At 34.8% G+C, this 23,156-nt stretch overlaps 2 non-coding genes across 2 annotated transcripts; one reads left to right on the top strand and one right to left on the bottom strand.

Annotated features, from left to right (window-relative positions):
* The first annotated feature begins 10,149 nt into the window (after positions 1-10,149).
* On the top strand, positions 10,150-10,253 carry LOC127901576 (small nucleolar RNA R71). Its single transcript, XR_008053820.1, has one exon. It is a non-coding gene; the product is annotated as a small nucleolar RNA R71 (small nucleolar RNA).
* Positions 10,254-15,903: 5,650 nt separating this feature from the next.
* Positions 15,904-16,010, bottom strand: LOC127901705 (small nucleolar RNA R71). The gene has a single exon (XR_008053949.1). It is a non-coding gene; the product is annotated as a small nucleolar RNA R71 (small nucleolar RNA).
* Between the last annotated feature and the right edge of the window lie 7,146 nt (positions 16,011-23,156).

Below are 23,156 nucleotides of genomic sequence, written 5' to 3'. Positions count from 1 at the left end.
AACACTATCATTGAGTTTATAATCGAGAATACAACTTTTATAGAGCTTTAAACTCATTCTTCATTTATTCACATATTGAGCATTGATTTGTAATCTTAAGTATTGTGTGAGTGAAGAACAAAATCTATAATTTTTGTTTTTGAGTGATTGTAAGTGTTGGGATACACTTGGGTTAAGAAATTGGAGATAATCTCTTGTTGTAAAGTTTTATTGACACCTTTGAAGTCAAGTGTAAGCATTTAAAGCCTTGGAGGCTTGCTTAGTGAAATCCTCAATCCCAGAAAGCTTGGAGGCGTGGACGTAGGTGAGGTTAGCCGAACCACGTAAAAATCTCTATGTTTGAATCTCTCTTCTCTTATCTTTTTATATTGTTATTGATTTGTTTGTTATTACTTTAAATTGGTTTTAGATTTGCATTGAGTTTTGTTCTAGAATTGAATAATTTTTAGAATTCCAATTCACCCCCCCTTTTGGGTTGTATAACTAGAATTTCAAATATTTCTAGAAACGTAAAATATTTTTGATTATTTCACCAAACCATGAGAGTTGTTGTGCAAATTTTAATGTACTCGCAAGCGCACGAATCTATTGTAGTATAGATCTATGGTGACGAGTGTCGATCCCACGAGGAGGTGGATTTTAATTGTGTATAGAATTAATTTTGTAAATGGGTTGTTGGATTTATGGTGGAAATGATTTGGTATATGCTAAAACTTAAATTAAAATGGCGAGAATAAATTCTAAAATTGGAATTGCAATTGCGAGAATAAATTGAAAATGATTTGGACGCTCAGGATTGCGCCACGTCATCAGTCAACAGTCCACGGTTTGACCACGCGGATGAACAGTAACACGGTTTGACCCGACTTTGAACAGTAACGCGGTTTGACCCGGATGAACAGTAACGCGGTTTGGTTGAAAATAATCCTGTGTGATGCATGCACCGTACGCGAGATTTTTCGTCCACTGATATGCTGCCACGTCACCATCAACAGTACATAAGAATTTTAGTCCAACAGGATCGTGACACCTCATCAGTCAATGCCACATCATCGGTCAATGCGAATAGTGTCGTGAACAGTAACGTATACAGTACCGTACACGTGAATAGTACCGTACATGTGAATAGTGCCATTTTTCCTTTTATGCTCCTCCTAAGGTTTTTGACCGTCCTGAGTTCAAAAGTGATGTCCGTTTTGCCGTCTGATTTCTCCTTTATTGTGAAATGACTATAATGCCCCTAAAATACATAAAATACTTAATTAAAATAAAACACATGTAATTAAATCACAAGAAGGTTAAATACATAAAAGTAAGGGTTGTTAGTAAGACTTGAAATGTAAAATGACGATTTTCTCCTTTATAAATATGCATTTTCTAACACTCAACACACCCCCCAACCAGCTTATTGCTAGTCCCTAGCAAATGAAGCGAAAATAAAATTCAAATTCAAAATGATTTTTTTTTTTTAAATTCAGAAACACTCGTGTTTATTCAATCAGATTAATGATAGCAATCAAATAAAAGTATAAGCATTATCTCCAGTCTAAAGTAACATCACACCCACATCAACCATCCACATGAATCAACCCAGTAGACTTTGTTATAGCTACTTTCAAGAATGACATGTCAAACCCCAAAATCTCACTGGAAGTAGTGACACTCTCACAAAGAAATTAAACCCAATAAAAATAGTCACTCCAATGAATGATAATTGAGAGAAAATAATGAAGAAGTGATATCACATGCTCTCACCAAGATAAAATAAATATGCCCTCAGCTTAAAAATAATACGATCTCAAGTCAAATAAAAACTGTTAGTCAACCCAATTTATTTATTTATTTTTTTTATATGCACCACTACATCTTTTTAGCCTATATAACTAGCTTCTACTTCAGATTATAGTTCCCTAAAATCAGGAAGGACTTTTATTAGGATGTAACGTAGGCTAGGGACATGGTTAACAAAGAAAGAAAATAAGGAAAACAAAGTGTATGTTTGAGAAAAATGCAAAGAATTTTTTTTTTTTTTGGAAGTTGCAAGGTGGATTTCACCTATTATTGTTATTTTTATTCTTTTGAAACAACAACTTTTGTTTTTGTTTTTGTTTTTGTTTTTTTTTTTTGGCATAACTTCACTGAACAACATAATTATTTACATTTTCTCAAACATAAATAAGTGATGGAACTTATAAGACATCGGGTAATACTCCAAATCGGAGTGGGTCAAGATGATAAGTTGACAAAGAAAATGTTTTTTTTTTTTTTTAAAGGCTCAAAAGGGTTAACTGTGGATATTTAATAAAAGGGATGGCTAGAAAGGCTCAAACGGATCAAAGATGGCCTTTCCATCGTCTTTTAGGGCTCTGAATAACCTTCCATATCTACTAGTTAGATGGGCCTCCAAATGTAGCAACACACTTTTTTTTCTTTTTTTTTATTTTTATTAAGGGTTAACTCAAAAGAAATCTAGAGATCGTGTATACAATAATAAACTGTTAAGTTGTATAAAGAATGAGCAAAAGGGTTACTCTCCAAGAAAAATGATAGGCTCAAAAACTCACTTGGTACTTATTATGACATGTTCATTCCTTCAAGCAACTCATATATGTCTCCGACATCAACATGTAGAGTAGCAAACATAATGTAACATCACTTAAGACCAAAGATAATACAAATACTAAAATTTAAAATTAATCATGTCACCCAATGTTAAAACAAATCACACAATTTTTTTTTTTTAAACAACATTCTACCCCCCAACCTATTCTAAACATGAAAGGAAAATATGCATGCAGAAATGTGAAAATGATGCATAAAAACTAATTAGAAAAGTTACACGTAAAATGATAGAAAACGAAAATAATTTTTTATTTTTTTTAAAGAAGATGCGTTTCTAGAGGAACTACACTCCATATTCAGCCATCTTCGACTCAAAAGTTGGAAAATGTATATTGATAGAGGAGAAATTAAAAAGAAGAACAATAAACATAAACACATAATAAAGAAAAAGAAAATGTCTGAAATTTTTTTTTTTAGTTTTTTAATTTTTTTTTTTTTACGATGAAGATGCGTTTCTAGAGTCACTACACTCCATATTCAGCCATCTTCGACACAAAAAGTTAGCAACAGTTAGTTTCTACAACAAAAATTAGTAAAAACTTAACCAAAATTCCACAATTGTCGACTATTCCCTCCCCCCAACCAGAACGAAACATTGTCCTCAATGTTTGAAATGAAAGAAGTAGAGTTTAAAAGACATCACCTGGGTGGTGCAACACAGAAAACAATATTTACAAGCGGAGAGTTAAATCTAATTTGTACTTCTTACTGCGGCTACTGTTACCATCATTATTTGGGCGCTCCAACACAAAGGTCCAGGGGTCTGGCTCCGGTTTATAAGCTTGTAACATATCAAGTAGCTCATTAGCAGTGTGAGCACAAATAAAGAGTTTTTTCACATTAGCGGGAATGAAATAGTTTTTTATTGCATGGTTAAGAAATGCGATAAAGCCATCATAAAAGTTATTGACATTTAACAAACCGATGGGTTTCTGGTGGATGTGCAGATGGGCCCAAGATGCTAGCGTGATAAGTGCCTCTAGTGTTGCAAGATCTCCTTGAAGGAAAATAAAAGCATCAGCATGATTAAGCATTTCAGTTATTCTTTCTTGCATACCTGAGACGACTAACTCTTCTCCAGTTGATGAGTCAGACGAACTGCCCAATGGTTTTAAGACTCTTGGGATGATGCCTAACACTTGACTTCCTCTGATAAAAGTTGCTTCTGAGACCATTTTTGATAACCCTCGATTACCTCCTCCATACACCAAGTGTAATTTTCTCGCTGCTATGCTTCGACCAAGATCTATGGCTGCCTCAACGAACTCTTTATGTTTGCCATATGTAAATCCAGAAAGCACGCAAATGTTCTTGAATTGTCTATTGGGAGTAGCTGACATTGTGATACTTCTCAAAAACAAATTGTGAGTGCTTGACAAAAAAGAAATCACATTTAAGAGTCTTGGTGATAGTGGGTCATGGTTGTGTATGAGGTAATATGTCAGTGTCAAATAACGCGTAAAGCACGTGGCTCGCAAGTCAAAAAGAAAACAGTAAAAAGGAAAAAGCAAACAGTAATAAAATTATTAAAGACAATAATGCAAACAATAAGACAATAGTGAAATAAAATAACAATAAAATAAAAGGATATTTACAGGTAGTTGCGACTGTGGCTCACATCTTCCTCTGGTTTTACGTCCAGAAACGGCTTGAACGCCCTCTATGGGTCGAGGATAGGCTTCCTATCCAGTTTTCTTATAAACTGGCAAACAGGGTCGTTTATAGTCAGATTCCCGAGACTATATCGTGCATGCTCTTTCTGGAATAATGGCCATAACTGGAGAATCGCTCCTTGCACATATCCACTGGGATGCGTTTCAAGAGACAAAAGGATATCATCCAATGACTCCTTATTCAAGCCATCCCTAATGAATTGAATCTTATCTTCCCTGTTATCAGACATCATTCCTAAAGAACATGGGTTTTTATTGCAACTTATTCTGGCACACTTATGACAAGCAACAGAAATTCTTCGAGCTCGTCGTTTTCTTGCATAATTTCCTTTACCACAACCAGGCATGTATGCAATAAATTTTGGAGGTAACTCACCTGCCGATCGTACTTTAGCCTCGATTAACCAACGGATGTCAGCAGGTATGTTATTCCTCATGAGTAATCGCATGCGTTCGGACCGAGCTTTATAGATCGTAAGGAGGGCATTATGAGGAAGTGAAGGGAATCGCTTGTGAAGCTTCGCTAGAATCTCGTTTCTGTCCATACTTTCGCCTCAGAATATCAGTTATTATGGGAAACTGAAGTAACCGACTTGATTGTCACGAAGTACCGTTATCCGCCACTTCACCGGGGTAACAAACTAAAGCACACAAACAGAAAAACAAATTAAAACACACAAAGAAAATTAAAATCGTCCTCTTATTGAATTTACCTCAAGCTCCAACTGGATGTCGTAAACACTTCTCTCAATGTCTCTGAGTTGGCTTTCTAAACCCTCAACATAGGCTACTAACTCTGGTGGTTGTAGAGCCCAAATGCGTTGTGTTTTACAAAATTGAATCTGCCTTTTGAGATGAGTTTTGACACGTTGAAGTGGTTTAAGAATGTTCAGGAGGAACGGTCTAAGTATGAGACTCATGATTAACAATGATAAGAGAAAACTTAATGGTAAAATAAACACACTTATGCAAAAACAATTTCAATTAGCAAAAGAATAATATAAAGAAAGAAAAAATTAAATCAACGAAAAGAGAAAAAAAAAATCAATTCAAATCTGGTGGGTCACTCAAATTTATTTCGGTGTCTTCTCCATGTGATTGGTATTCTAGATATGGCTTTAATCTTTGACCATTAACTTTAAACGTGACACCATTCTTTGGGTCTTTAATTTCAATTGCCCCATGTGGAAAAACAGTATGAACAATAAATGGGCCAGACCAACGAGAGTGTAACTTACCTGGGAATAGGTGCAAGCGAGAATTGAATAAAAGCACTTTCTGACCTGGAGTGAATGATTTTCTCATAATTTTCTTGTCATGGAAGACTTTCATTCGTTGCTTGTAAATCTTGGCGTTTTCGTACGCGTCATTGCGAATTTCTTCAAGTTCTGCCAGCTGTAATATTCTTTCTGAGCTGGCTTGCTGCATGTCAAAATTGAATTTCTTGATGGCCCAATACGCACGATGCTCGAGTTCCACAGGTAGGTGGCAAGCTTTTCCATACACTAGCCTGTAGGGTGACATCCCAATCGGGGTCTTGAAAGCCGTTCTATATGCCCATAATGCATCATCAAGTCTTAATGACCAATCTTTCCTGTCAGGCCTCACCGTCTTTTCTAATATGTGCTTTATTTCTCGATTGGAGATCTCAACTTGGCCACTGGTTTGCGGATGATACGGGGTCGCCACTTTGTGTGTGATTGAATACTTTGTCAAAAGAGCTTTGAATGCTTTGTTACAAAAGTGGGCACCACCATCACTGATTATTGCTCGAGGGAATCCAAAGCGTGAAACAATGTTGCTTTTCAAAAATGCTATCACCACCTTGTGATCATTGGTTCTGCATGAAATTGCTTCTACCCATTTGGATACGTAGTCAACAGCAACCAATATGTATTGATGGCCAAAAGACGGGGGAAAGGGTCCCATGAAGTCGATACCCCATACGTCAAAAATCTCAACCACTAAAATTGGATTTAGTGGCATCATGTTCCTTCGCGTAATGCTCCCCATTCGTTGACACCTATCACATGAAGAACAGAAAGTGTAAGCATCTCGAAATATAGTTGGCCAATAAAAAACACATTGTAAAACTTTAGTCGCGGTTTTCTTAGCACTGAAATGGCCTCCACAAGCTTGTTCATGGCAGAATGAAAGGATATTCTGAATTTCACTTTCTGGGACACATCGTCTAACAATTTGGTCTGCACAATACTTGAATAAATATGGGTCATCCCAAAAGAAATTCTTTATTTCTGCAAAGAATTTAGCCTTGTCTTGCTTGGTCCAATGCTCTGGAAGTTTACCTGTAACAAGATAATTAACTATATCAGCATACCAAGGTAATAATTCCACACTCATTAATTGTTCATCTGGAAATGACTCATTCAATATTAATGGCTCTGTAATTGAGTCAAAATGGAGACGAGAGAGGTGGTCCGCCACAACATTTTCTGTCCCTTTTTTATCTTTGAATTCCAAGTCAAATTCCTGCAAAAGTAACACCCAACAAATTAGTCTGGCTTTTGCATCTTTCTTTGTGAGAAGATATTTAAGAGCAGCATGATCCGTGAATATAATTATTTTACAACCAATGAGATAAGATCGAAATTTTTCTAATGCAAACACTACTGCTAGCATTTCTTTTTCAGTAGTTGAATAGTTCAACTGTGCATCATTCAATGTCATACTAGCATAATAAATAACATGAGGAATTCGATCAACCCTTTGTCCTAATACTGCTCCTACTGCATAATCAGATGCATCACACATGAGCTCAAATGGTAAGCTCCAGTTCGGGGGTTGAATGATGGGTGATGATGTCAACAAATGCTTTAATTTTTTAAACGCCATAAGACATGAATCATTAAAGACAAAAGGTACATCCTTAGCAAGTAGATTGCATAAGGGTCTAGAAACTTTGCTAAAATCTTTAATGAAACGTCTATAAAAACCAGCATGCCCAAGGAAAGATCTTACTTCTCTGATTGTTTTAGGTTGAGGAAGATTAGAAATGAGATCCACCTTGGCTTTGTCAACCTCAATACCTTTGCTCGAAATGATGTGACCGAGAACAATACCTTGTTTTACCATAAAATGACACTTCTCCCAATTTAAGATCAAGTTCTTCTCAATACATCTCTGCAGAACTAGTGTTAGATGATGTAAACATTGATCAAACGAATCACCAAAGACAGAGAAATCATCCATAAAGACTTCAAGGAATCGTTCAACCATATCAGAAAAAATGCTCAACATGCATCGTTGAAATGTAGCAGGTGCATTACATAAACCAAATGGCATTCTCCTATATGCAAATGTGCCAAAAGGGCAAGTGAAAGTAGTTTTCTCTTGATCTTTTGGTGCTATGGGAATCTGATTGTATCCTGAGTAGCCATCTAGAAAGCAATAAAATTCATGGCCTGCTAATCTATCAAGCATTTGATCAATAAATGGTAAAGGAAAATGGTCTTTACGTGTGACAGAATTCAACTTTCTATAATCAATGCATACACGCCATCCTGTAGTTACTCTAGTGGGTATCAATTCATTATCAGCATTCGTAACTACTGTGACTCCTGACTTTTTGGGGACAACTTGTACAGGACTGACCCATGAACTATCAGAAATGGGGTAAATGATAACTGCGTCTAATAGCTTAAGGACTTCTGTTCTAACAACTTCTTTTATGTTAGGATTTAACCGACGTTGCATCTCCCTAGTAGTTTTAGCATTTTCATCAAGGTGAATGTAATGCATGCAGTCTACTGGGTTTATACCTTTTATGTCTGCTATAGTCCATCCTAATGCTCCTTTGTGCTCTTTTAAAACATCCAACAACTTACCTTTTTGTTTGTCATTGAGGGATGATGAGATGATTACCGGCAGAGTACTTTCTTCTTCCAAAAATGCATATTCCAGAGTGTTGGGTAATGGTTTGAGCTCGAGTTTCGGTGGTGATTCTGATGATGGGATGAGTTTCTTCTCCGATGGTGCTAGTTGTTCAACTCTTGACTTCCATTTATTAGTGTCCATGGATGGTGCTGAGTCAAGCAGGGCGTTGACCTCATCGACCGATCTGTCAATATCAAAATCCAAACCAAAGTGAGTTAAACATGTTTGTAAAGGATCATCACTAAGGTTTGAAACAAAAGTATCATAAACTTATGCTTCAATTAAATCCACATCAACAATTCCATCATCTGCACTGTGAGGTTGTTTGGCAATGTTGAAGATGTTCAGCTCCATAGTCATGTTGCCGAAGGACAACTGCATATTTCCAGTCCTGCATTGAATGTGAGCATCCGCAGTTGCCAAGAAAGGTCGGCCTAGAATAATGGGGATGTGCTTCCTTGAATCCTGTATTGGTTGAGTGTCAATTACAATGAAATCAACAGGAAAATAAAACTTGTCTACCTGGATAAGCACGTCCTCCACAATACCACGAGGTATTTTCGTGGACCGATCTGCAAGCTGTAACACCACTGGAGTTGGGTGCAATTCTCCAAGTCCAAGTTTCACGAATACAGAGTAAGGCAAAAGATTTACACTAGCTCCTAAATCCAACAAAGCATTCTCAATTGTGTGGTTCCCTATGCTACATGAGATAGTGGGGGAGCCTGAGTCTTTGCATTTTAGAGGAATTTTATGTTGGAGGATAGAACTAACGTTTTCTGTTAAAAATGCCTTCTTTTGAACATGCATATTTCTCTTTTTAGTACAAAGGTCTTTAAGAAACTTGGCATAAGATAGAACTTGTTTAATAGCATCAAGCAAAGGGATGTTAACACTTACCTGTTTGAAGATTTCAAGAATCTCACCTGTGGATTTTCCCTTCTTTCCTTTAGCTAACCTCTGAGGAAATGGAGCTTTGGGAACATATTCCCGTGGGTTGGTTTCTTCTTTCTCCTCCGGTGATGAGTCTTCAACATTCACAGGTACAATTTGATTTTCTTTTGTCACCGGCATCTCCACTTTGTTGTCGACTTCTTTTCCTTTTCGCAAGGTCATTACTGCTTTGACCTCTCCATGCTGTTGTGGTGAACTGGTACTTGCTTCATGCACTCCTTTAGGGTTAGGCACTGGTTGACTTGGAAATTTGCCTTTCTCAACAGTCATTGCCAAGGTCTGAACTGAAGAAGCAAGTTGTCCCACCATCTTTTCGAGGCTTGAAACTGATTGGGCTTGTGAATTAAAGCCTGCTCTCAACTCATTTCGTAGTCCATCAATGGTGCGGTTTTGTTGCTCAATCGTGGAGTGAGTAACATTCTTGAAATTTTGGAATGCATCCTCCCATGGTCTGGGTTGAGAGTAGTTCTGGTTCTGATTGTATGGTCTAAATGGGGGCTGAGAGGCTTGAGAAATTTGAGGAATTGGTTGTATTAGTGGAGCTGGAGCTGCTGGTCCATTCTGTTGGAGTCCTTGAGACCATGAAAAATTGGGGTGGTCTCTCCATCCAGGGTTATATGTGTTGGAGTATGGGTTGTAATTCGATGGTTTTCTCATTACACCTATGGCATTGGCTTGATCTGAGTATGAGTCATGGTCATGTGGCTCTATTGATTTAGCAGTCGATAACGATGCTATTTGTCGAGAGAGACCTTCAATTATCGCTTTGACTTCTTTAATTTCTGAACTTGACTCGCCAATGTGAACCTCATTTACTCCCTTAATTCTTCTTGTATTCCTGAGTGATCGACTCCGTTGTTGGGAATTATCCGCTTGTCGCTGGAAGAATTCCCAAATCTCTGATGCACTTTTTGACATTAGCTCTCCTCCACTTGTTGCCATTAGCCATTCTTGCACATTCGGCAGTAATCCCTCCAAAAAGTATTGGCATTGGTGCCATTTCTCGTACCCATGATGTGGACACTTCAAGAGTAGCCCATTGAATCGCTCCCATGTTTCGAAAAATTGCTCGTCTTCTCTCTGTGTAAACTCTGAAATTTCCCTGCGAATAGCATTGGTTTTATGTACTGGGAAATATTTATTCAAAAATTTCGTTACCATTTGTTCCCATGATGAAATGCTATTGGCAGGCAATGTATTTAACCATGAACGAGCTCTATCCTTTAAAGAAAATGGGAATAATCTGAGTTTAACATCATCATCTGAAAAATTTTCGTATTTAAAAGTTTGACAAATAGCATGAAAATCATTCAGATGATTATATGGATCCTCATTTTCTAGGCCATAAAATGTGGGGAGACAATTTAGCACACTAGGTTTTAATTCAAAACTCCTAGCAGCTACATTTGGGTATCTTATGCATGATGTGCTCAAATTAGTTAGGGGACTAAAATAGTCCTTAAATGGCCTCTCCTGTGGTTGCAAATCCATTTTATTTTTAATATGTTTGTGTGTGCGAAGTGTTTTCTCAAGTTCAAGGTCTATAGGTTCAAGATTGGGTAATAATGACCTACGACCATGCATGCAAAACAAATAAAATAAAAATAAAGATGGGAACAAAACAAATAAAAATAAAGAAGAGGGAGAAATTACGATACTAACCTTATTGCGCTATGACAACCTTTCTATAAAAATACACAAAAATAAATACGTGAAAGAAATTAACTAAAAATTAAATTAATTAAAATAAAATTAAAAAAAATACAAAGAAAAATAAATTGAAAATTAAATTACAGAATTTTAAAGAAGAGAAAAAGAAAAAAAAATACTAACCTTTAAATGTAGATTCACTTTTTTTTTAATTAAAAAAAATTAAAAGAAAACAATTAAAAGAAATTATTCACAAAAATTAATTCTATGAATTAAAATTACTTACCTCCCCGGCAACGGCGCCAAAAACTTGTTGTGCAAATTTTAATGTACTCGCAAGCGCACGAATCTATTGTAGTATAGATCTATGGTGACGAGTGTCGATCCCACGAGGAGGTGAATTTTAATTGTGTATAGAATTAATTTTGTAAATGGGTTGTTGGATTTATGGTGGAAATGATTTGGTATATGCTAAAACTTAAATTAAAATGGCGAGAATAAATTCTAAAATTGGAATTGCAATTGCGAGAATAAATTGAAGATAATTCTATTGAAATGACGTACTTGGGTATCTGGATCCGTATCAACATGCATCATGGGCTAAATAATCCGTATTAATGCCAATTAAATCATGAGGGGGGAATCTACACCTCATGAACCACGCTCTAATCAATATGGTGCTAAGGGCTTATCGTGCCAAATAATAATAACCTTATACTAGAGAGCCGGTGTAACCAAGGCGGTATCTAGACAAGATTATTATTATTTGTCGACGAGAAGTCAAAACATCCACAAAAACTAGAGGGGAAGAGAAAATAAATTTACCAAATTAAGCCCATGACACATGTTGAGACTTCACCTTCAACCCAAGCTTGAAAGAAAATTAGCCACTCATAATTGAACTAGGGGCAAAATGGGAATTTATTAAAATACGAAGAAAATACAAGATGGAGAGGGAATTACAGAAAATGGATCCCAAAAATGGATTCAGAGATATCAAATTAGGGGGGAGAGGCCCCCTTTTTATAGATACATGGAGTAAATCATGACCATCGGATTAAAAACAGTTTGGACGCTCAGGATTGCGCCACGTCATCAGTCAACAGTCCACGGTTTGACCACGCGGATGAACAGTAACACGGTTTGACCTGACTTTGAACAGTAACGCGGTTTGACCCGGATGAACAGTAACGCGGTTTGGTTGAAAATAATCCTGTGTGATGCATGCACCGTACGCGAGATTTTTCGTCCACTGATATGCTGCCACGTCACCATCAACAGTACATAAGAATTTTAGTCCAACAGGATCGTGACACCTCATCAGTCAATGCCACATCATCGGTCAATGCGAATAGTGTCGTGAACAGTAACGTATACAGTACCGTACACGTGAATAGTACCGTACATGTGAATAGTGCCATTTTTCCTTTTATGCTCCTCCTAAGGTTTTTGACCGTCCTGAGTTCAAAAGTGATGTCCGTTTTGCCGTCTGATTTCTCCTTTATTGTGAAATGACTATAATGCCCCTAAAATACATAAAATACTTAATTAAAATAAAACACATGTAATTAAATCACAAGAAGGTTAAATACATAAAAGTAAGGGTTGTTAGTAAGACTTGAAATGTAAAATGACGATTTTCTCCTTTATAAATATGCATTTTCTAACACTCAACAAGAGTGCTAGTCGAAATGCTAGTTATGCAACCAAAGAGGGGGGGTGAATTGAAATTTTAAAACTTAAGCTAAACAAACCATACAACAATTCAATCTATTGCATTAATGAAATAAAAAAATAATAAATTTAATAAAGCAAAATAAAAAAATAATAAGGGAAGAGAGAGCAAACACAATAATTTTTATATGGTTCGGCAATTTCCACCTACATTCACGCCTTTAAGCTAACTAAGCTTGAGGATTTCACTATCCAAGCCTCCCAAGGCTTCAAGTTCTTTATAATTGACTTCAAAGGTGTCAATAAACCTTTACAATCAAGAGATTATCTCTCAATCTCTTCATCCAAGTGTTTCTCACACTTATACACTCACAAATTTGATGAGAAAATAAAGATTACAACAAAAACTCTCTTTTAGAGTGGATAAGCAAATAATAGCTCAATGAAGATTTAATCTATGATGATTTCCAAATTGGAAGCTCAAAATATGTTGTTTACACTTGTTTATACTTACAAAAGTCTTTAAAAATAAATTGGATTTGAGATTATATAGCTTAAGCCCAAAAACTAGCTGTTATAGGCAAATTCCAGCAAGCAAGTGGCTAGCCTCTTAATTAGCTGGCTCACCGCTTCAGTACAGTGAAAGTTATCGTTAAAATTTGAATTTTGGTACAATAATATTGTTTACTAAAATTATATTTTTGCCCAAATTTTTTTATAATTATACTCTGGCTCAAATAGTTATAAAACTTTACAAAAAGGTCCAATTTCAGAATTACTAAATAATACTCGTTATTCTCAAAACTTTCTAAAATTATGATATGACCCAAAGTATAATAATATTTTTTAAAAATCCCTTTTCAAAATTTAATATAACACTTATAAATTTCAAAGTTCTTAAAACTTTTTCAATTTAGTCTAAAATTTGAGAATTTGAAATTTTCCTCAGGCGGCTAGCCACTAGCCCTTAGGTGGTTAGCCGCTCACTCTCTGTTAATTTTTAATATTTTACTTTAGTCCCAAAACTTTTAAAAATTAAAATTTAGCCCAAAATGTTTTGAATGTTTGTAAATAGGTCCAAATTTAGAATTCAAAACAATGCTTATTAAAATCAAAGATTAAAAAACTTTTTTCATTTTAGTCCACATCTTGAAAAATAACTAATTTCATAAAATACTTTGCTTATAATTGCAAAACCTTTGGTTTATGAAAAATGATAATTTATTAAATAAAATTTTGAGCTTCTCATATGCTAAATGATAACTCTATGAAATGAGAGTTATCTTGACACTTTTATACTTAAATCAATAATACTTAAAGAGTAAATGGTGTGTTTTCATTGCATTTTTGTTATATTTTGCATAAACATTCATCTTAGTTTATTCTTAATAAATTTTCTTTGATTTAGAATAAATTGTGTGCTTAAATCATATGCATAATTGTAGCTGACCGGAAGCTCAAATTTCAAGGAAGGAATGCTAATGCAATAGGCTTGGAAAAGATGGAAAAGAACTTGGCTACAGAAAAATTGAAACAAATCTAGAACAATGCAGTTGTTGTAGTCATTGCTATAGCAATCCTAAAACAACAGAGAAAATTTTACAGAATATTGCGATCTGTAGTTTCCTAATCGGGAAGACACGCGACCTAGGCTTTCGTTTACCCTAATTTTCAACTATAAAATGAGCAAACATCATAAGGAAAAGGAATGGGTCATCACCCAAGGAGAAAAAACCACAAAGAAACAAAAGAAAAACATAATTTAAGAGAGAGATTAAGGGCTGCACAGAGGAGAATTTATAGAAATCAATTGGGAGCTCAGTCATTCTTATTCTTCTTTTGTTTTCTTGTTTACTTTTTAGTCATGAGGATGTGTTTGATGGTTGAAACTTTGTTCTTTATTTTTCTTTTGCAAACCATGAACTAAATTTATTTGTGGTTGAGTGATAAACAATCTTGATGGTTTATTGACTGAATATATGTGTTGCTACATGTTTGCTGTAGCATTTTATTTTGATAGCATTTATTTTGATTCATTATTTCGGCTGATCACCCATTTAATGATACTAGCTAAGGAAGAGTCATAAAAGAGCCTATCTTAGTGGAACACATCATAGTAATACTTGGTTTTAGATTGAGTTTCTTGGATTGAGTTTAACTTGATCCCAAAAGGGCCATGCTTAATCTAAAATTAGTGATTAACTAGACATAATGATTCACCTTGTAGGGTAAATAGAACCTAAGCGTGTAATGCTATATTTTTTGTTGGCATAACAATTGATCACTATTAGGTTACATATAGATATACGATATCCAACATGCGACAGCTGAGGATACATAAGGATTCTGTCCACTGTTGTAGTAGATGTTGTAGCAACTGAGCCAAACATTAGAAAAATAATTAAAACCATTAAGAGAGTTTATTCACTCAACTACTCTATATTCCCATTGGTTTTATCCTTGAGTTTGACGTGATAATTTACTTTGTTGTATTTTATTTATTGTGTTTTTATTTTAATTAGTACATTAGTTTCATTAATTGTTTATTTTAATTTAGAACAAAATTTGTACTGTTAAGATTGCTGTAGCAAGTCTGATAACATCAATTCCTGTAGAGACAATCTTGAATACTCATCATTACATTACTTGTTGTGTACACTTGCACATTGACACCAATAGCATTTGAATTTATACCCAACAAATTTTTGGCACCGTTACCGGGGGTTGATTGTTTATTGTGACTTGTGAAATTAGTTTTAACGGTGCTAATTTTTAATTTAATTTTAATTTGTTTATTTTGTTGACGTAGGTGATCTAGCAACCCTTGCATGCGCAAATATTAATCTATTGAATTCCAATTTGATCCAGAAATTGAAAGAACTGCAAGGAGATTGAGAAGAGAGCATCAAGAATTACAAGTACTGTAGCAATAGATGATTTGCAAGATATGCAAAACTTGAACCCTTGAGAACCGATACAACCAGTCAATGTACATAAAGGTCTAAATGGATAATGTGTTCAAAGGCAACTAGGGAACAACAATATTATTCACATGACGAACGATAGAGATAGAGCCATTCAAGACTATGCAGTGTTGACTTCTCAAGCCATACATTCGGGAATAGTTAGACCCGACGTTCAAGCTGATAATTTTGAGCTCAAACCAATGATGTTTCAGATGCTACAAACAGTGGGGCAATTTAATGAACTGCCATAAGAAGATCCTCATTTACATCTTAAGTTATTTTTGGAAGTGAGTGATGCTTTCAAGATTGCTAAAGCATCACAGGAAGAATTGAGACCCAGACTTTTCCCGTTTTCTTTGAGAGATCGAGCAAGAGCATGGTTGAATTCTCTACCACCAGATTCTATCACTACATGGAATGACTTGGCTGACAAATTTTTGATGAAATACTTCCCACCAACCAATAATGCAAAATTAAGGAACGAGATCACATCTTTCCATCAACTTGAAGATGAAAGTTTGTATGATGTATGGGAAAGATTTAAGGAGCTACTCAGGAGATGTCCTCACCATAGTATTCCTTGCTGCATACAATTGGAAACTTTCTATAATGGTCTCAACCCAAGCACTAGATTAATGATGGATGCGTCAGAAAATAGGGTCTTGTTATCTAAGTCTTACAATGAGGCTTATGAAATTTTGGAGAGGATAGTCAACAATAACTATCAATGGCCATCAACCAGACAAGCTGCAACAAGAAGAATAGTAGCAATCCATAACGTAGATGCCTTGATAGCATTATTAGCCCAAGTAACCTCATTAACAAATATAGTAAATGTCATGACCATTGCTCCAGCAATTGTCAACCAAGTTGCCAAGATCCCTTGTGTTTATTGTGAAGAGGGACACTTATTTGATAATTGTCATGGGAATCCAACTTCAGTCAATTATGTGGGCAGCTTTAATAGACAGAACCAGAGCAAACCATATTCAAACACTTATAACCCTAGATGGAGATAGCACCCGAACTTTTCATGGAGTTATCAGAACCAGACTGTTGCAGCACCTAGTGAACAGAACAGACCTGCTCAACCATCTAGATTTTATCAGCAAAATCAAGGGCAAAGAAGCATCAACAATGATCAACTCAGCTCCCTTGAAGCTTTAATTAAGGATTATATTGTGAAGAATGAAGCGGTTGTCCAAAGTCATACTGCATTTTTAAAAAACCTGAAAAATCAAATTGGACAGCTTACTACAATAGTAAGCGACAGACCTTGGGGTAATTTACTCAACAACAAAGAGCACACAAGAAGAAAAGGGAAATAGCACTACAAAGTGATTAACATGAGATCTGAAAAGGATGTTGATAGTCCAGTTGGTATACTAAAAAGAATAATTGAATCCAACGAAAGCCAAGAAGACACTCAAGTAGAGAAAGAGTCACAGTCTTCTACTTTTCAGAATGCAAATCAACACAGTTCTGCTATAGCATCTGGAGAAAGTTATGATCCAGCACTTGGTAGTGAGGAAGCTACAACACCAAAAGCAACACACTAGAGTATAGCAAAAGAGAACCAATTTGCACAACCAGCTGCAGCATAACAGTTTAAGCACCCACCACCATTTCCTCAAAGGTTACAGAGGCAGTAATAAAACAAGTAGTTCAACAAAATCTTGGGAGTGCTGAAACAACTACATATCAATATCCCTTTTGTGGAAGCTATAGAGCAAATGCCGAATTATGCGAAATTTTTTAAGGATATTTTGACAAAGAAAAAAAGACTTAGAGAATTTGAAATAGTTACTCTAACACATGAGTGCAGCCGAAAGTTTCAGAGTAATATACCACAGAAAATGAAGGATCCAGGAAACTTCATAATCCCATGCTCCATAGGTACTAAATACAGTGGCAAAACACTTTGTGATCTAGAAGCTAGCATCTATCTTATGCCTTTGTCAATGTTTAAGCAATTGGGAGTTGGTGAATGTAGACCTATAACAGTGACTTTACAGCTTGCTGACAGATCTCATGCCTATCTAGAAGGAAAGATTGAAGATGTGTTGGTGAAGGTGAATAAATTTATTTTTCCAGTGGTTATCATTGTGTTAGACTTTGAGGCAGGTAAAGAAGTGCCAATCATTCTAGGGAGACATTTCTTAGTCACGGGAAAGACTTTAATTGATGTATAAAAAAGAGAGTTGACTATGCTGATGAATGATCAGCAAGTTACATTCAATGTGTTGGATGCCATTAAGAGTCCCGATGAGGTCAAAGACTGTAATTTTATCAATGTTGTGGACTTTGTTATAGTAAAGAGATTACACAGTTGTTGCAGTAAGGAAGAAATCAATACTGTAACATTTGAAGAACTTGATGATGAAGGTCATGGAGCAGTCAACATAGCATGGTCAGGAGATAAGCAACCCGTGAGAAATGACAAACATTTTGCATTTTTAGACCTCTTAAAGAGATCAAGAGAAGAGTTTGGTAGATGTATTGGGGCGATAGTAGAAGGATATTAGATAAGTGATCCAACATGAGAAATCAAGAATGGTTTGGCCGAAGAACCTAAAATCAAGGGCTAATTGGGAGGCAACCCAATAAGGGAAGGTTTTTCAAGTGTGCATCTAATTTTTTATGTCTTTCTGTTAAATTGCAGCAAGTAAAAAAAATGCGGGCAAAAAGAGCAGGAAGGAATTGCTGCAGCATCATTTACAGTATGACATATAACAAAAGATTCTCAAACAATAAAGGCATTTCTTGCTTTTGGAGTAGCAATGGATCGATTAGATTTTATGATAAGAAGCATTTGAGAAGTGGATCAAAGAATCAGTGACCTTTTACAGCTTGTACTGCAACAGTGCTTCCAGCAATAGAGGAGTACCCCATACCCGCCAGTTTATTTTACTTCTTTCTGCAAAACTTTTCTTTCATTTAGTTTTAATTTTATGATTCATTATGTATGTCCTTTTATTTAGTGTATGCATGTCTAGTTTGTGTTGTTTTGTTTTGTGTGCTTGTGAGGACACAACACCTCTATAAGTTGGGAGGGGGTTGTGTTATTGTGTAAAATGTTTGTGCATGCATGTGTTTGTGTTGTATGTTATGTGAAGCTCTATTATCTAGTATTTGTGTATGGATTTGAAAACTTAATGAAGATAAATTGAGTGTTATTCAGTATTTATGAGAATGCCAAGTAGGGATAGTTAGAGATGGAGGTTGAAATTATATCCTGACACTTAGACTTTGGTTGAGTTTTATGAGAATGCTGTAGCAGAGCCAAGAAAACCAAAAAGAGTAGAAAATATCTCAAGTTTGGGGGGAAAATTTTATTGAATTGTGCTTGTTATGCAATAAATTTTGCTCAAATGGCTTAAGTTGCTGAGTAACCAGGGCTAAGTATGCGCCCTATATGCAGACTTGACTCCAAAGGCAACAAGAGTTATGAGCATTGTTGTAGCCAAAAAAAAAAGGTCCTCTATCTAGGATATTGAGTAGCAAGTCTGTTCATGAGCACCATGTTCAGTCTTGAGTTAAAGATATCTTTAGGTAAGACTATGGTATAAGCATTACTGCAGTAACTCTGATCTGTGCATTGGTTGAGTAATTGGGTGTCATCATTACAAGTGATCGACATTCACATGAAAAATCAATGATACATTGAAGAGAGGTTAAGTTAGAAAAAAAAACAAAAAAAATTATTTTTGTTGTAGCACAATTTGAGTTTATTTGTGAATTCTGCTCCCCCATATGTGAATCTATTTGTGCTCTACCTTTAAATTATATGCAATGTCTGTGTAATGTTGTAGCACCTCTAGAATTTAATCAAAGTGGCACACACACACTTTGGATAGAATGAGGCCTAAGTCTAAAACTTGAACTGCTATGGCAATTTTGCATAATTAAGTGTGATATGAGGATTGAAGAATCCTTGCAAATTTGATGACAGAGCTAAGTTAATTGTTGTATGGTTGCGTGATTGAAGTGTAGCGTTGTTGTCATTACTTGAGGACAAGTAATGGTTTAAGTTTGGGGGTGTGATAATTCTCAGTGATAACTCTATGAAATGAGAGTTATCAATTATCATGACACTTTTAGACTTAAATCAATAATACTTAGAGAGTAAATGATGTGTTTTCATTGCATTTTTATTATATTTTGCATAAACATTCATCTTAGTTATTCTTAATAAATTTTCTTTGATTTAGAATAAATTGTGTGCTTAAATCATATGCATAATTATAGGTGACCGGAAGCTCAAATTTCAAGGAAGGAATGCTAATATAATAGGCTTGCAAAAGATGGAAAAGAATTTGGCTACAGAAGAATTGATTTAGAATAAATTGTGTACTTAAATCATATGCATAATTATAGGTGACCGGAAGCTCAAATTTCAAGGAAGGAATGCTAATATAATAGGCTTGCAAAAGATGGAAAAGAATTTGGCTACAGAAGAATTGAAACAAATCTGGAACAGTGCAGTTGCTGTAGTCGTTGCTGTAGCAATCATTGCCATTGTTGTAGCAATCCTGTAACAACGACAGAGAAAATTTTACAGAATATTGGGATTTGTAGTTTCTTAATTGGGAAGGCACGAGACCTAGGTTTCCGTTTACCCTAATTTTCAACTATAAAAATGAGCATACATCATAAGGAAAAGGAAAGGGCCGTCACCCAAGGAGAAAAAACTATAAAGAAACAAAAGAAAAATAGAATTTAAGAAAGAGATTAAGGGCTGCACAAGAGGAGAATTTGCAAAAATCAATTGGGAACTCAATCCTTCTTATTCTTCTCTTATTTTCTTCTTTACTTTTTAGCCATAAGGATGTGTTTGATGGCTGAAACTTTGTTCTTTATTTTTCTTTTGCAAACCACGAACTAAATTTATTTGTGGTTGAGTGATAAATAATCTTGATGGTTTATTGACTGAATATATGTGTTGTTGCATGTTTGCTGTGGCATTTTGTTTTGATAGCATTTATTTTTATTTATTGTTTCAGTTGATCACCCATTTAATGATACTAGTTAAGGAAGAGCCACAAAATGGCCTATCTTAGTGGAACATATCAGAGCAATACTTGGTTTTAGATTGGATTTTCTAGATTGGATTTAACTTGATCCCAAAAGGGTCATACTTAATCTAAAATTAGTGATGAACTAAACATAAGGATTCACCTTGTAGGGTAAATAGAACCTAAGTATGTAATGTTATATCTTATGTTGACATAATAACTTATCACTGTTAGGTTACATATATATATATATATAAGATATTCAACATGCGACAGCTGAGGATACATAAGGATTCTGCCTAGTGTTGTAGCAGATGTTGTAGCAACCGAGCCAAACATTAGAAAAATAGTCAAAACCATTAGGAGAGTTTATTCACTCAGCTACTTTATATTCCCATTGGTTTTATCCTTAAGTTTGACGTGATAATTTACTTTGTTGCATTTTACTTATTGTGTTTTTATTTTAATTAGTACATTAGTTTCATTAATTGTTTATTTTAATTTAGAACAAAATCTACACTGTTAAAATTGTTGTAACAAGTCTAATAACATTATCCATGTAGAAACGATCTTGAATACTTGTCATTATATTACTTGTTGTGTATACTTGCACATTAACACCAATAGCATTTGAATTTATACCCAACACTGAACCTTGCATATATTAAACCTTACCGGCTTTATAAGAATTGTCGTAATAATGAGTCCGTTGAGCTCTAAACTTTATTCTTGATCAAGCAGTTGTCTGTTGATTGTCTTGAACTTGATTTCACTTGCATAAACATTATCCTTAAAAAACTAGTGAAAATATGAAATTCAATATTTGTCAAATCACTTAAGACACATGCTTGTTATCATCAAATTACATTAATGGTATCATAGCCAATGGAATAGCTCAAGTATGTAAGACGAAAGGACTGGATTTGGTGGTAGTTTGGTCTAAGGGAAGATTGTTGAGTTGTGTCTTATATTAGCTAGTAAAGAAGAGTTGCTTGGATTTATAAGTAGAATAAGTCCCTCCATCCAATAAACTAGTCTTTTGGGTTGGATACTTAGAAATTCTAAACCTAATTCCCAACATTGGTTTGGATACCTAGAATGTAATAGTGGAGTAACTCAAGTGTGTCAAACGAAAAGACTGGGTTCTAGTGGTGGTTTCGTTCAAGGGGGATTATTGAGTTGTATCCTACATTAACTAGTAAAAGACAATTACTTAAATTTACAAGTAGGATGGGTGCCTAACTATTAAAAGAAGTTACTTAAATTTAAAAGTAAAATAGGTGCCATCACCCAATAGACAATTATTTTGGGATGGACACCTGAAAATCCTAAGCTTAAGCCCCAATATTGAGGTTTTTTTTAGGAAAAAAAATCATCTTAAGAAGAACCATAGGTGGTCTTTGAATGAAACAAAAAAAATGATATTCCAGCTACTTCTTTATTCAGTCGAAGTGGATTTTTTTTTTTTTGGGAAAAAAAGGTCTTAAGAAGAACCGTAGATGGCCTTCGAATGAAACAAAAAGCCAATGTTCTGGATAGTTCTTTATCCAATCGGAGGGATGTAAATGTGACAATAATATTCCATTCTATTGAGATCGATCGTACCAAAAAAAAAAAAAAGAATCTTAAAACATGTATCAGAGGTGTAAAGTGAAAATAGGTGTCTGTCTAAGTTAGCCTTTGTCAATGACACGACTGTAGATATTGTATCGTACTCGAATTTTCTTAAAATTTGTATTTTTAATTTGATAGTTATAGCTTGAACAATATCAAAGTATTTAGTAAATACTTATTGTAATGATTTAGAAGATAAGTTAATTTTATATTATACTTGTATGATGAAAAATATATAACATCTTTATTATTTTTATCAAACTTGTTATTTAAAAATCATTTTTATAACAATTATCAATTTTTATTTTATAATTATAATTTTTTCTAATAACAATTATAGGTTAAAAAATGATAGTACCTCAATATTCTCCAAAAAGTAAAAGTTTATTTTTTTCTATTTTTTTAATGCCAACTTCAATTTATACTTTAAGTTTGATATATTCATTACATTATGAACTTTGATTGTACATTTAAACTTTTGACTTTGGTTGTATTGTATGTAGTATATATTAAAATTTTTAATTTAATCTAATATTTTTTATTAAAAAAATTAAAATTACTATGTAAGAACTTATCATTCAATTAAAATATCACATTAACAAATGATGTTGTACTCCCGGAACAGAAGCAACTAAGACTTCTTCATCAAACCCTATCTAATAATAACAAGTAGAACATAAAATCTGAAATGGTCATTTACTATCAGATCAATAAGGATGGCAATGGGACAAGTTTAGGGTGGAAATCGAGGAAATTTACACCAATAACGATAAAACTTTATGTTTTTTTCATCTTAACCCCCCAAACTAATTTCTATCAACATTAGCCAAAAAAAAATTTCAGACCAAAATACCCCTCTCACATCTCTCCCCCAACAATCTTTCTTTCACTCATCTCTCCCAAACCGAAGAAACACCCATAGTCCGCGGCAACATCAGCCCTCGTTGGCGGCGGCTCCATCCATCATCGGCGTCCGATCTACCATCTACGGCCTTCAACAAAACCTAGGTTAGCCATTTTATTTATATTTCATTAATTTAAAACAAAATTTTAGAATAATAGTGGTTTTAGTTTGAGAATAATGGTGGTGGTGT

This window comes from Citrus sinensis, chromosome 3 (assembly GCF_022201045.2).
Source record: "Citrus sinensis cultivar Valencia sweet orange chromosome 3, DVS_A1.0, whole genome shotgun sequence".
Lineage (NCBI taxonomy): Eukaryota > Viridiplantae > Streptophyta > Magnoliopsida > Sapindales > Rutaceae > Citrus > Citrus sinensis.
The sequence above is the reverse complement of the archived record's forward strand: the minus strand, read 5'-3'. Positions and strand labels throughout refer to the sequence as shown.